Raw genomic sequence first — 14,277 nt, 5'->3', positions numbered from 1 at the left:
TTTCCTTTTCCCTGGCTGGTGTACCTTGTAGTTTACCTCCCCCACTTTTTCCACTATCTCAAACGGACCTTGCCACTTGGCTAAGAACTTGCTCTCCACTGTGGGTATTAGGACAGCCACCCGGTCTCCTACTTGAAACTGTCTGACTTTTGCAGACCGGTTATACACCCTTCTTTGGGCTTTCTGAGCCCTCTGAATGTGCTCCCTCACCAGTGGCATCACCTTAGCCACCCTCTCTCGTATTTGAGAGATATGCTCTACTATGGTTTTGTGTGGTGAGGACTCACTTTCCCACGTTTACTTTACCAGATCCAGCAACCCCTGAGGCCATCGCCCATACATTAGCTCAAATGGGGAGAATCCCGTGGACGCTTGTGGAACCTCCTGGATGGCAAACAAAAGGGCAGGGAGTAACATATCCCAATACTTCCCGTCCTTCTGGACGACTCTTTTTAGCATGGTCTTTAAAGTTTTATTAAACCTCTCAACTAGGCCATCGGTCTGCGGGTGATAGACGGAACTGCTTGATTTGAAACAGTTTGCACACGTCTGCCATCACCTTTGACATAAAAGGGGTGCCCTGGTCTGTTAATATCTCTTTGGGAAAACCAATTCGCCAAAACATTTGAAATAGTTCCCGGGCAATGGCATTAGAGGAAGTTATCCTCAAAGGAACTGCTTCTGGGTACCTGGTTGTGTAGTCTAGGATGACTAATATATACTGGTGCCTCCTTGCCGATTTTACCAGGGGTCCCACAAGATCCATAGCGATCCGCTCAAATAGAACCTCAATAATTGGCAAGGGTACCAGAGGGCTTCTATAGTGGGGCACTGGGGCAGTTAACTGGCAAACGGGACAAGATGCACAATATCTTTTAACCTCAACCTTCACCCCTGGCCAGTAAAACCGGTCGGTTATCCTGGCCTCTGTTTTCTCTGCCCCCAAGTGTCCTCCCAGTGCGTCCTTGTGGGCTAGATCGAGTAGCATCCGCCTATATGGTTGGGGAACCAGCAACTGCTCTATAGTTTCCCCACGGCTTTCAGCCACTCGATAAAGCAAGTCCCCCTTTAACGCAAAATGAGGAAACCTCTGATCTGCTCCTGGCATTTGTGAGACCCCATCCACAACAGAAACCTGCTCTCGGGCATTGACCAAGGTAGGATCCCGCAAATGGGTGGTGCCAAACGCACCCCTGGGTACATCTAGATCTGGGTGTACTGGCCTTGAGGATGTTTCCCCTTCACTTTCCTCAACCGGGGACTGCAATGGGGAGAGCTCCTCGTCATCCTCCCCCAGCATAACTTGTAACGGGAAGACTCCCCCCCCCCCCCCCCAGAGTTTAACTCGGTTTTGCAATCTGAAACAGACACATCCTTCAACTTAATATTCTCTACAGTATCGTTATCAATAATGGGTATCTCTGTATCAGTGGGGTGGGTTGTGAGGGTTTCAAGCCCAGGTCCCTAAGACTCTCCTGGCTGTCCTGGCAGCCCCATCTGTACATGGCTCCACAGTTCGAAAAATAGTGGACAGTCCCACCCCACTATAATGTCATGTATAAGGCTTCTCACTACCCCGACCTCTTGGGTTACTGAGGTATGGCCATAGGACACAGTCACCGAAACCATGGGGTACTCCTTGGTATCCCCATGGATGCACACTACCCATAGGGTTTTCCTTACAGAGCCAAGTCTCCCAATCACCCTGGCATGTACCAATGTTACCATGCTACCAGAGTCCAGTAGCGCCCTCGCCGGAAGGTGGTTCACCCACACTTCACACTCAAACTGTCCTGCAATTGGATCCAGGTGAGTGGTGCAGACTCTTTGCACGTAGAAGGAGCTTCTCCGACCACTCCCACAGTCCATAGGCTCCTCCTGAAGTGGGCATTGCGCCCGGGTATGTCCCCAGGACCAACATCGCCAACACTGTAGGTCTCCTGTTCTTGGGACAGGAACCACCCTTCGAGGTTCTGTAGCAGACGATGCGGTTTTGCGGATCCCAACGTCTGGCAGGGCTTCTCTCCTAGGCGCTATGGCTGGTCTGGTTGCCCTTGGTGTGGGTTCCCTGCACCTGGCCGGCCCAAGCAGGTCCTCCACCACGATGTACCTTTCAATCAACTCCACCAGCTGGTCAGCGGTTGCGGGGTCTCCATGGCTTACCCAGCACTGTAGGTCATCTGGCAGGGACCGCAGGTACCAGTCCATCACTATTCGTTCCACCATCTGTGGGCCTGACAGTTTTTCTGGCTGCAGCCATTTTTTAACCAGCTGAACCAGTTCATGCATTTGCGACCTGGGTGGTCGGTCAGGTTTGAACCGCCAGTGATGCACCCTCTGAGCCCGGACAGCTGTGGTCACTCCTAGGCGGGCCAGGATCTCTACCTTCAGATGCTCATAGTCGCTGATATGTTCCGCTGGGAGGTCAAAATAGGCCTTTTGCGGGTCACCGGTGAGGAAAGGGGAGATAATGCTGGCCCATTGGTCACGGGGCCACCCCTCTCTTTCCGCTATCCTCTCAAAGGTGGTGAGAAAGGCCTCTACATTATCGCTGGGCGTTCATTTTTGTAAAAAATGGCTGGACCTCACAGACACCTGGTTGCCAGCGGCGACAGCAGCTTGTTCACGTCCCTGAGCCAGCCGCTGTACTGCCTCCTGCAAGGTGGTCACCTGTGCTTGAATGGACTCCTGCTGAGCAGTAAACTGGGCGGCTAGCAGCCGTGTGCTTTCCTGTTGTGCAGCTATGGCCTGTGCCAGGGCCTGCTGCTGCTGAGCCATCGCTTCCTCATGGCGACGGTTTGTGTCTGCTGAAGCTTGCTGCTGGGTCACGGTGGCTTGTGCCAAAGCCCTGATGACCTCCTCCATGTCTTTGCCTACTGCTTGCAGCATCTGGGCTGGCTTCACCCAAGACATGCAATTTGTACACAGTCTCTTTTAAATGTCAGTTTTTAAACGTTTTTTGCGGCTGCAAATGCACTTTTGCCCACATTCTCCACCAGTTGTAAAGTTTGGGGATACTAGCTCCGCGGGACTAAGTGCATAAACTGGTATAAGGTGAAACCAAAATATATTTCTTTATAGTTAAATCAAAAATAAAGCTTTTCTTCAGCATACAAAAAAACTTAAATTAAAGTCTGCTTATCTTCAGCACAAATAATATGAAAAGAAAGCACCTACAGTTCTATAGTCAGGTCTTCACCAAAAAGTTTCTTTAGAGTCCTTGCAGAGATCTTTTTGCAGCCTCCAAAACAGCAAAACAGCAAAACAACAACACAGCCAGACAGCTCCTCAGACAGGTGTTCATCTCCTTCTCCTCCTCACCACCACCTCTCTACTACTTCCTGTCTTATAGGCTGTCGTCTTGGAGGCTGTTAACCCCCTGTGGGCCAAATCCCTTTGGTCAGGGAGGGAGGCTCTTTCCCACCCAAATGTCACTTCAGAGCCTCCCAAATTCCGGGTCCCAACTATCTCTCTTAAATGTAGAGAGGACCGCGAGTCAGTGTTCTCCCAAAACTATCCCCGGAATTTGTTACTCATTTCTGGGGCCTACCATGATTCCCTTAAAGGGACCACATCCCGAATATAGGCGCTACATAGCACCCATCCAGGACCCAACCTTCGCGTCCTGTACACTGCACAATTGTCATTCAAAATACAACAGCACTGAAAGCTGAAAAATTGGCCTGGGCAGGAAGGGGCTGAAAAAGCCCAGTATTCAAGTGGTCAAACCGGATTTTTTTTACTTTATTGAAGACAGTTTTCCTGGTACATGTTTTCCCAGGGCAGTGCCCAGCCCCCTGTCATTTGATTGAGAATTCCTTGCCTATTATCCTAGAAAATGACCATCATGCCCCGTACACACGATCATAAAGTCCGCCAGCAAAAATCCGATGAGAGCTTTTGGTCGGAAAATGCGATCGTGTGCATGCTCCATCGGACTTTTGCTGGCGGAATTTCGGCCAGCAAAAGATTGAGAGCAGGTTCTCTAATTTTTCGATCGGAAAAAGTTCCTATCCAAAAATCTGTTCATGTGTATGCAATTCCGACACGCAAAAACTCACGCATGCTCAGATTCAAGTGCGAGACGGAAGCACTCGGTCTGGTAAAACTACCTTTTCGCAATGGAGATGGCACATTTGTCACACTGAAATTTTTTAAATAGTTTAATGCAGCGCATTCTCTTCTTTAGAATGCTAGAAGAATGAAGTTGTTTTGCTGCTCATATTCACACAGAGTTCTCACAAACTTCTTTCTTTATTATTTCTAATGACCTCATGAATAATATTAATTTTGTTTTTCGTCACATCTCCATAATAATGTTTTTATTTTATTTTATTTTTTTACAAGATCTGCATTATTTTTAATTTATTTCTAGTGATCTCCATAATATTATTTCTCGTTTTGTGTGTCAAGTTACCACAACACCATTATTATCTTGTATTTTTATAACTCAAGGAGGTTGGTGTTGGTGTCCCTTGTTAATTTGACCTTGTATTTTTGAAATGTGCCTGCCTACTCACAAACTGTCCTTTTTGAAGAAAAACATATAGGCATGTATTTTCAGATAAAAAAATCTCCATTTATTCTGGCTTATAACAAAATAAAGAGGAAGGTAACGCTGGAGAAACTGCTGGAATTTGCAAAGCCTTTCTACCCAAGGGTACACATCAACTATTTTGAAAAAATAAATTGTTAGCTTGAGAAGTCCATATAATGGGGAGCACAATCTCGTCCAGGACTCCCAGAGATCAGGAGCAGTAGCAGATGACATATATGTCCCCAGGCTGTGGTACTACAACAGCCTGCATATTCTGTCAGACCAGACTGAACCCAGGCCATCACTTTTTTGTCTTCCCTGCAGCCTTCCCTCCACACTTCCCTGCAGCCTTCCTTGGAGGCTGTGGCTCTGGAGGTGGACTTGTGGCAGGAGGAGGAGGATGGGCGAGCACACATAAGTGCATGTTATAACTTATTTGGCCACAGAACCCCTTCTGAATGGCCTCAAAAATAAATTTCTCCCACTTGAGGCTCGGCCCTCCTCCATTTTCTGCAATTTAGTAGCTACGTAGCCACCATAGGTCTCTTCAGCATCGGGGGAGCCTTTAGCGTCCTTAAAGCGGGAGTCCGCCGTTTTTTTTTTTTTCAAACAGCCAGCAGCTACAAATACTGAAGCACGCCCGCGATGTCGGCACCCGAAGCCGATCTCTCGATCGTCTCTCAGGTGCTGCCGCCGCCATCTTGGGTATGGGAATCAGGAAGTGGAGCCTTTCGGCTTCATTTCCCGGTTCCCTACTGCGCATGCGCGAGTCGCGCTGCGCAATAAGGATGGTCCCCGCTGTCTCTGGGATCCGTGTGTTTCCCAGCAGCGGGGGACCTTCGGAAAGGGGCGTATATCCTGCGGAAAGGGGTGTACCTTCTGCAGAATCTACGCCGGAAGTGGGTGCAGATACCTGTACTGTACAGGTACCTGCACCCCCTCCCCACTGAAAGGTGCAAATTGTGGCGCCGGAGGGGGGGAGGGTTCCAATGAGCGGAAGGTCCACTTTAGGGTGGACCTCCGCTTTAATGAGGCCCAGTGCTGCCTCCTCCACGTTACTCCCCTTCCTGTGCCTTTTTGTTGTAAGGTGAAGGGGAGGCACCTGTGATTGGGTGGGGCTACAGGGCCCTGCCACCTCCTGGCTGACACTTACCTCTGCCTCCTCCTGTCTGCCTCATTCCAGAGCCTTGTCCTGGTTGAGGTCTTCCTGTGTATGAAAAAGGGACATAGTTTTAGTTTTTGGTTCATTAATCACAAACAATTTTCAGCTCATGACTGTTGCAAATTGAATGTTAAGAAATAGAAAAGACTATCATTCTGACCCCAGCATTTTTCATTCTTGTCACACTCATTTTTGGCCCCTACTGTCTATTGATATGTCAAACACTTTTTGTTAAATCATTCATTTGTTATCAATAATAACATCTAGTTAACAACAATCATTTTCAGACAATGAATATGTTACAAAAATACTATACCTGGCTCCAGCTGGGCTCCTCAAAATTTTTCCAGGATGGAAGGTCCAGGTTGGTCTTCGGAAGCCTCAGCTGGTGTTAAGGGAAGGGTTGAGGGAAGGGTGGATGGAAGTGTCAAAAGTGATTCCCTGGCTTCAATCTGGTCTTCCAGAAACCACATCCTGTTGTAGTACCACAGACTGGGTACATATACATCCTCTGCTGCTGCTCCTGATCTTATGGAAGCCTGGACCTTATTAAGCTCCTTCCTATACGTGCTTCTCAAGCTACCAATTTGCCTCTCCACAAAGTCGATGTCTGCATCGGGGACCTGCTTCTTCACAAATTGCCGCAGTTTCGCCAGCGATGCCTTCCTAGCTGGTTTATTGCGATATAAGGGGTTTTTAACCTCCCACAAATTTTGCATATCCCTGTATTTGTCGATGAACTGGCCCATGAATTCAGGTTCTTTGAATTGTTTCATATATGCTGAAAGTCACTAAATATCAGGCTAAACTCTCCAAATCTTATCCCAATATAGGCTTCAATCTCAAATCAGTATAGGCCACTGATGTACCAAAGTTAAAATGCTTGGTTAGAACATTCTTCCTCCTTCCTCAGCACACCGAACGTACGTATGACACACGCGGGTTAACTTTATATACACTCCGCATGCGTGAAACTCCGCCTGCCCCTGACGTTCTTTCTATAATATTCCCCGCCCCATCTCTTTTGCTGCAGTGGGAAAGGAACATGGCGGAGACACAGCAGGTGGTTACTGCTAGTAGTAACAAGGAGGAGGAAAGCCTTCAACATGTCCTTTGGTGAGATGGTCTACATATTGAAGAGGGCCGTCTATGATAGCAAGCATGGACCATACCTAAACCCAAATGTGAGAAAGGCCAAAATCATGACTAAAGTTGTGAAGAGTCTGCGGCGGAATTTTGGGGTATGACAATCCAAGGAGCAATTGAGGAAACACTGGTCAGACCTCAAATTAAGGGAGCAGGATCAGTACAGAAGGATCAAGAAAGTTCTTCTGAAAAGTATGTACTTGTCGTATGTTTCCATCATGATTATTACTTGCATGCTGCTCCATGTGGTTTTCTTTACTGTTGTACAATTTAAAATGGCTACTTTCCTGTTCATGGGCACAGTAATCGTTCATAGGAAACATCGCACGTTTGCCAACTAAATACGATGTTTTTGGCAGATACATGGTTAACTACATTTGGTCATGCTAATTTGTATTAAAAGAAGTTTATGACATTGTTGTCTAGATGTCTTTGAAACTAGAATGAATTGCAAACTTGATTCAGTGTGATGTAAGGAGAGGACACTCAGCAGCTGTTTACACATCTGGATTCCGGAGCACTAGTGTGGGATACCAGAGCACATTTTTTTAGGGTGTCCCACACAGGTACTCCAGTGGATACTTGGGGTGTCTTCATGTGTGAAACTTGTCCAAAAAAGGTACGTATTCCAGCTTGGTTAACCTCCCTAGCGGTAATCCCGAGTCTGGCTCGGGTTGGGACTTTAGCAACATAAGCGGTAACCCCGAGCCAGACTCGGGATCGCATTGCTGGATACAGGGAGGACACAGGGAGAAGTTACTTACCATGTCCCCTGGATCCAGCGATGTCCTCCGCACTGTGTAATCGAGCTGTCCTCCGCTCGATTCACACAGTGCCCGAATGCCGCCGATCTCCGTTCCCTGCGACGTTACGGCGCATGGGAGCGGAGATCGGCGCCAAATTCAAAAAAGTAAAAACACACAAAACACACACAGTACTGTCATTTTACAGATTACAGTACTGTATAAAAAAAATGACACACCCCCTTTGTCCCTAGTGGTCTGTGCAGTGCCCAGCATGCACTTTTATATTATAAATACTGTTTTTTCTGCCTGGAATTTGGAGATTGTCCATAGCAACCAAAAAGTGTCCCTTTATGTCAAAAGTGATTTTAGACCAACTAGAAAACAGCGATAATAAATTATAATCACTTGCAGAATTGAGCGATAGCGATTTGTGGGGAAATTCATCATCAAACACTAAATCTAATGACAGCGACAATTCTGCAAATGAGCAAATTTCAGTATTTTTGGATTTAATTACATTATTGAATAATTTTTATTATTATTTATTATATTATAAACGTTATCATACCCGGGATGTCTGCTAGACTCTGGTTTGAACAGATTTAACCACTTAAGGACCGCCGTATTGCCATTGTACGTCAGCACAATGGCACAGGCAGGCACAATCACGTACATGTACGTGATTGCCTTCCAGCGGGTGGGGGGTCCGATCGGACCCCCTCCCGCTGTTTACGGCGGTCCGATTCGGTCCAGGAGCGCTCCGTGATGAGGGGATGGCCGTTGGTTTTCGGCCACACCCTCTGGATCGCTCCTGGCCAATGAGAAGCTTCCTCCCCTGTGTATTGTTTACACAGGAAGGAGGAAGTGATGTCATTCTCCTCGGGGCGGTCTTTTTGACCGGACTACGAGGAGAAGAGTAAAAGTAAGTGTGCACCAACACCACACTGACATGTAGGTACACACAGGCACACAAACCCCAGGTTTTTATAGCGCTAGGTACCCTGATATACTACCCAATAATGGTTTTAACCCCCTGATTGCTGCTAGTTAACCCTTTCACCCCCTTTCACCAGCGATCACAGTATAAGTGTCACTGGTGACGCTGGTTAGCCAGTTAGTTATTTAGGTTCCCCGTCAGATTTTTATATAGCGCCAGGGACCCCCATATACTACCTAATAAAAATTTGAACCCCCTGATTGCCCCTAGTTAACCCTTTCACCACTGATCACCGTATAAGTGTTACGGGTGACTCTGGTTAGTTTGTTTTTTATAGCATTTTATATTCAAATCCGGAAGGCAGTGCTTGGTTTTCGGGGTCCCGTACGTGGCTAGGCTCCCAAAAAGTCCCCCACATGTGGTATCCCCGTACTCGGGAGAAGCAGCAGAATTTATTTTGGGGTGTAATTTGACTTCTGCCCATAGCATGTGTGAGCAATATATCATTTAGTGACAACTTTGTGCAAAAAAAAAAAAAGTTTGTAATATTCCCGCAACTTTTGGCAAAATATAAAATATTCCATGGACTCAACATGCCTCTCAGTAAATAGCTTGGGGTGTCTACTTTCCAAAATGGGGTCATTTGGGGGGGTTTTGTGCTATTTTGGCATTTTATGGCCTTCGAAACTGTGATAGGTAGTGAGGAGTTAAATCAAAAATTTGCACCCTTAGAAATCCTGAAGGTGGTGATTGGTTTTCGGGGTGCCGTGCGCGACTAGACTCCCAAAAAGTCCCACACATGTGGTATCCCCGTACTCGGGAGAAGCAGCAGAATGTATTTTGGGGTGTCATTTCACATATGCCCATAGCATGTGTGAGCAATATATCATTTAGTGACAACTTGGTGCAAAAAAAAAAAAAGTTTGTAATATTCCCGCAACTTGTGGCAAAATATAAAATATTCCATGGACTCAACATGCCTCTCAGTAAATAGCTTGGAGTGTCTACTTTCCAAAATGGGGTCATTTTGGGGGGTTTTGTGCTATTTTGGCATTTTATGGCATTCGAAACTGTGATAGGTAGTGAGGAGTTAAATCAAAAATTTGCACCCTTAGAAATCCTGAAGGTGGTGATTGGTTTTCGGGGTGCCGTGCGCGACTAGACTCCCAAAAAGTCCCACACACGTGGTATCCCCATACTCGGGAGAAGTAGCAGAATATATTTTGGGGTGCAATTCCACATATAACCATGGCATGTGTGAGCAATATATCATTTAGTGACAACTTTTTGTAAAACAAATTTTTTATTTTTTTTTTGTCATTATTCAATCCCTTAGGACAAAAAAAATAAATATTCAATGGGCTCAACATACCCATCAGCAATTTCCTTGGGGTGTCTACTTTCCAAAATGGGGTCATTTGGGGGGGATTTGTACTGCCCTGCCATTTTAGCACCTCAAGAAATGAGATCGGCAGTCATAAATTAAAAGCTGTGTAAATTCCAGAAAATGTACTCTAGTTTGTAGACGCTATAACTTTTGCGCAAACCAAAAAATATATGCTTATTGACATTTTTTTTACTAAAGACATGTGGCTGAATAAATTTTGCCCTCAATGTATGACTAAAATTTAGTTTATTCGATTTTTCTTATAACAAAAAGAAGAAAATATCTTTTTTTTTCAAAATTTTCGCTCTTTTTCCATTTATATCGCAAAAAAAAAAAATCGCAGAGGCAATCAAATACCATCAAAAGAAAGCTCTATTTGTGTGAAGAAAAGGACGCAAATTTCGTTTGGGTGCAATATTGCATGACCGCGCAATTACCAGTTAAAGCAGCGCAGTGCGAAATTGCAAAAAGACCTCTGGTCCTTAAGGTGTTTATTGGTCCGGAGCTGAAGTGGTTAAGAGAGTTATTCCTAAGAATTACAGGACTACAATATAAAACGCCAAATTTCCATGCAAAATAATTGTACCGCTTTCAGCACCTAAAAACATAACTAATCATACCGCCAGGGAGGTTAAGGGAATTAATCATGTCTTCAACTTGGAACGCTGCCCAAACAGACAATTGTACACCACTTCCAAGCAATGTTTCACATTCATATTTCTGGCCACAAATATCTGTGTGCTAAGTATACCTTTTGTTTCATTCTCATGGGGGAGCAAAGACTCTGGACGTCGGAGGAAAACAGGAACCCCACACCTCCAAAAGAAGGGGAGCAGAGGACACAACCACCTGAGGATGTGTAGGAAGGAGAGGTGGAAGAAATGGTTGAGATTGTCACCACAACAGGTGAGTGTCTGATACCACAGATTCAGGTAACAGATGTATGCCTGCATATTTATAATACATGGTGTGTATTTTTATTTTAGGTGAAGTGCAGGTTGTGGAAGAACAATCTACTCATTTCACCAGTGACAGTGCACAACGGCTTATCCAGGACATAATGTGTTGTAGTCAGGATTTAGACCTTATCAAAGAAAAAACCAAGGAGATTAAACAAAGACTGAAGAACATGATTGATGTACTAGGGAGAATCTAAATCCAAAAAAAATGTAAATTTTTTTTTTCTTTTTTAAATTTTCTAACATTTTAATACAGTTTAAAAGCCAAATTTGGAAGAGGCACACAGTGTGCCAACATGTGCTATCTGCCATCAGGGGATTTCAATGTACGCGTTTTGTGGGTGCAACTCCTTCCTCCCAACTCTAGTAGTAGTAGAAAGGAAGTGGTTGCACCCCCAAAACATATCCATTGATCCCCCATGATGGGAGATAGCACATGTTGACATTTTCCATTTTAACTCACAATTTGTGTGCATCTTCTAAATTTGGCTTTTACAGGGGTGACTTCACCCCATCTGATGACGGCAAGATCAAGACACTATAATGTCTAATATTGCTTTAATTTTAGAAAATGTTGAACTTGTGTATGTTAATTTTTGGAAACATGCCTGTTTATGTACTTTTTCTAAAATTTCAAGGTAAAACTTTTACAAAAAAAAAAAGAGTTTTTTTTTTACCACAAAATGTTTTAGAATGCACATATGTGCACAGAGTAAAATGCTTTCTAATCAACATGTGTGGCTTCTTTTTTCAATGCTCAATATCACTTTTTGTATTAAGTTGATGTTTACAGTGACAATGGGTGTTATTTAAATAATCTTAAAACTACTTGGCACTACAAGTGCACTAGGAGAACCTAGGAGACAGATAAAATAAACACAAGCAGTAAATCAAAATCAAGATTTTATCATATCAAATTTTTTTATTTTTAAAATATTTAAACATTTTCTGGCATAGCAATGGCCCCCCTACCCATAAAATATTCAACATATTTCTACCGAACTTCACGTGCACTTTGGGGGGGCAAGCCAGGACAGCCAACTTCCAGGCCCATCATTGTATTTTCTGGAAGTCCAGCCTCAGGTCCAAATGAGCCTACATAAGTTGGTGCATTTTGATTTAAAAAGTTGTGCAGTATGCAGCAGCATAATACAATGTGGTTCAGTTTGTATTCCGCCAAATTTATTGGTGTCATAAATAGGCGGAACCGGCTAGCCATTATCCAAAAGGTATTCTCCATGACTCTTCGGGCTCTGGCCGGCCGGTAATTAAAAACTCTCTTCTCCGGGGTGAGGGTCCTCTGGGGGAATGGTCTCATCATTTGATCACCCAGGCCAAATGCTTCATCAGCAATAAAAACAAACATGAGTCCTTCGACGTTCTCTTTCTCAGGTGGCAATCCCAAGCCACCATTCTGGAGATGTCGGTAGAACTCGGTCTTTGCAAAGACTCCACCATCCAACATCGGGCCATTCTTCGCCATGTCCACATAGAGAAACTCATATGTCGCAGACACCACCTCCATCAACACGATACTATGAAACCCCTTATAGTTAAAATAGTATGACCCCGAATGTGGTGGTGGGACTATTTGGATGTGTTTCCAATCAATTGCCACTCCACAGTTGGGAAAGTCCCAACGGTTGGCAAAGTGGGATGCCACAGTCTGCCATTCCTGTGGCGTTGATGGAAACTGTGGAGTCAAAACAGAAAAAAAAATATTTAGTCATTTTGCACATAACATTGCAAGCAAATTAGACACAAACATTCTTGGCCAACATCAGCATTAACATTTTATTTGAAGGACTGACTCTTTAAAGACAAATATATAAGGTCCACTTATCAGATTCCTCCCCCCCCCCCCGATGGCCCAGTGTAAACATTTTTGGGGGGGGGGGGTTGTTTTGGACAGGTAACCCTCTCCACTTCATTCAGAGCTGAATGCATAATGTGTGTTACTTTAGCCAGCCCCTCCTTACACTATTGGCAGCCCACTGGACAGGTAAGAAGTGTTATAATACAAAAATTTAAAATACACACTGTACAAATGGAAGCACATTTTTTAGCATTTGTGAGTATTCAGGCAGGCCCTTACACTACAAGCTTTGGGGAATTCGTCCCTAAATCTCACCACAAAAGAGGTAGGTATAGTGTGTATGGGTTTGGAAAACTCAGCAGATAGAGGATTGGTATCGGTTGACTTAGATGTTGGGGGGGAAGGAGGGTTCCAAATGATTTTGGTACCCCCAAAAAAAGCCTCTGGCACTCTGCATGAATTTAAGCACACACATAACATTTGTACACATTTTAGGGGGTGTTTAGGGTAAAGCAGTACAATGCAGCTGACAAAATACATTGCTAAGGGACTAGGCTATAGGTGCATATGGGCCCAGGATAGCATGCTGGGGAGGTTAGGGAGGTTAGTGAAGGCAAAAAGGAGCATAAAAAAAATCCAGCATGCATGAGGATAAAGGGTACATTCACATCATTTTCCAATCATGGTAATTAGGGAATGATGAAATAAATACAATACATTAGCAAACATTAAATACATAGAATTTTATGTTAATAAAGGATAAAACTTACCCTAATATAGTCCTTCTGCAGGACCTGAATAATGGCAGAACAGGTCTCTGGAATAATGATCCCCAGAGCCTGGGGGGAGATGCCTGTCGAGAAATTGAGGCCTGGCAGACTTCTCCCAGTCGCCAAGTACCGCAAGGGGGCGACTAGCCTCTGCTCGGGAGTGATGGCTTGCCACATGCAGGCATCCTGCCTGCTAATATAAGGGAACAGCAAAGCCAACAGACAGTGAAAAATGGGGTCCGTCATCTGGAGATCATTCCTGAAATCATCAGGGATATTCTCCTGGATCTCACGCAGCAGAAGCATGTGCGAGAATTGGTCACGCTGGAGTAAACAATTCTTGGTCCATGTACTCCTCCTCACCCTGTTCATGGACTGGGCTTGGGTCAAAGTAAGAACCCCAACACCAAGCCCCCGCACAGCACGAACTCTACGACGAGTAAGTAACCGCAACATGGCTTCAATATGGTCGGCTGGTCAGAACGAACTAAACAGAACGCACTGAAGAACAGCAAGGCCTGTGAAGAGCGAGCTGAAAATCAGTAATGAGAGGAAAAGAACTCACTGAAAAACAGATACAAACTGACTACACGCACTGAAAACCAGATACAAACCCACAAGCACAAACTGAACAGCAGTAAAACAATCTGAAAAAGCAGGAGACTGAAATGCGCGGATCGTCTGTCACCAAACTTCTACTAACACAAGATTAGCAGAAGGAGCCCAAAGGGTGGCGCACTGGCTATTGAACTTCCTTTTTCTAGTCCTGTCATACGCGTTGTACATCACCACGTTCTTGACGGAGTTTGGTGTGACC

This window comes from Lithobates pipiens, unplaced genomic scaffold (assembly GCF_037356315.1).
Source record: "Lithobates pipiens isolate NorthernLeopardFrog02 unplaced genomic scaffold, aLitPip1_a1.2 Scaffold_13, whole genome shotgun sequence".
In the NCBI taxonomy this organism is placed as follows: domain Eukaryota; kingdom Metazoa; phylum Chordata; class Amphibia; order Anura; family Ranidae; genus Lithobates; species Lithobates pipiens.
The sequence above is the reverse complement of the archived record's forward strand: the minus strand, read 5'-3'. Positions refer to the sequence as shown.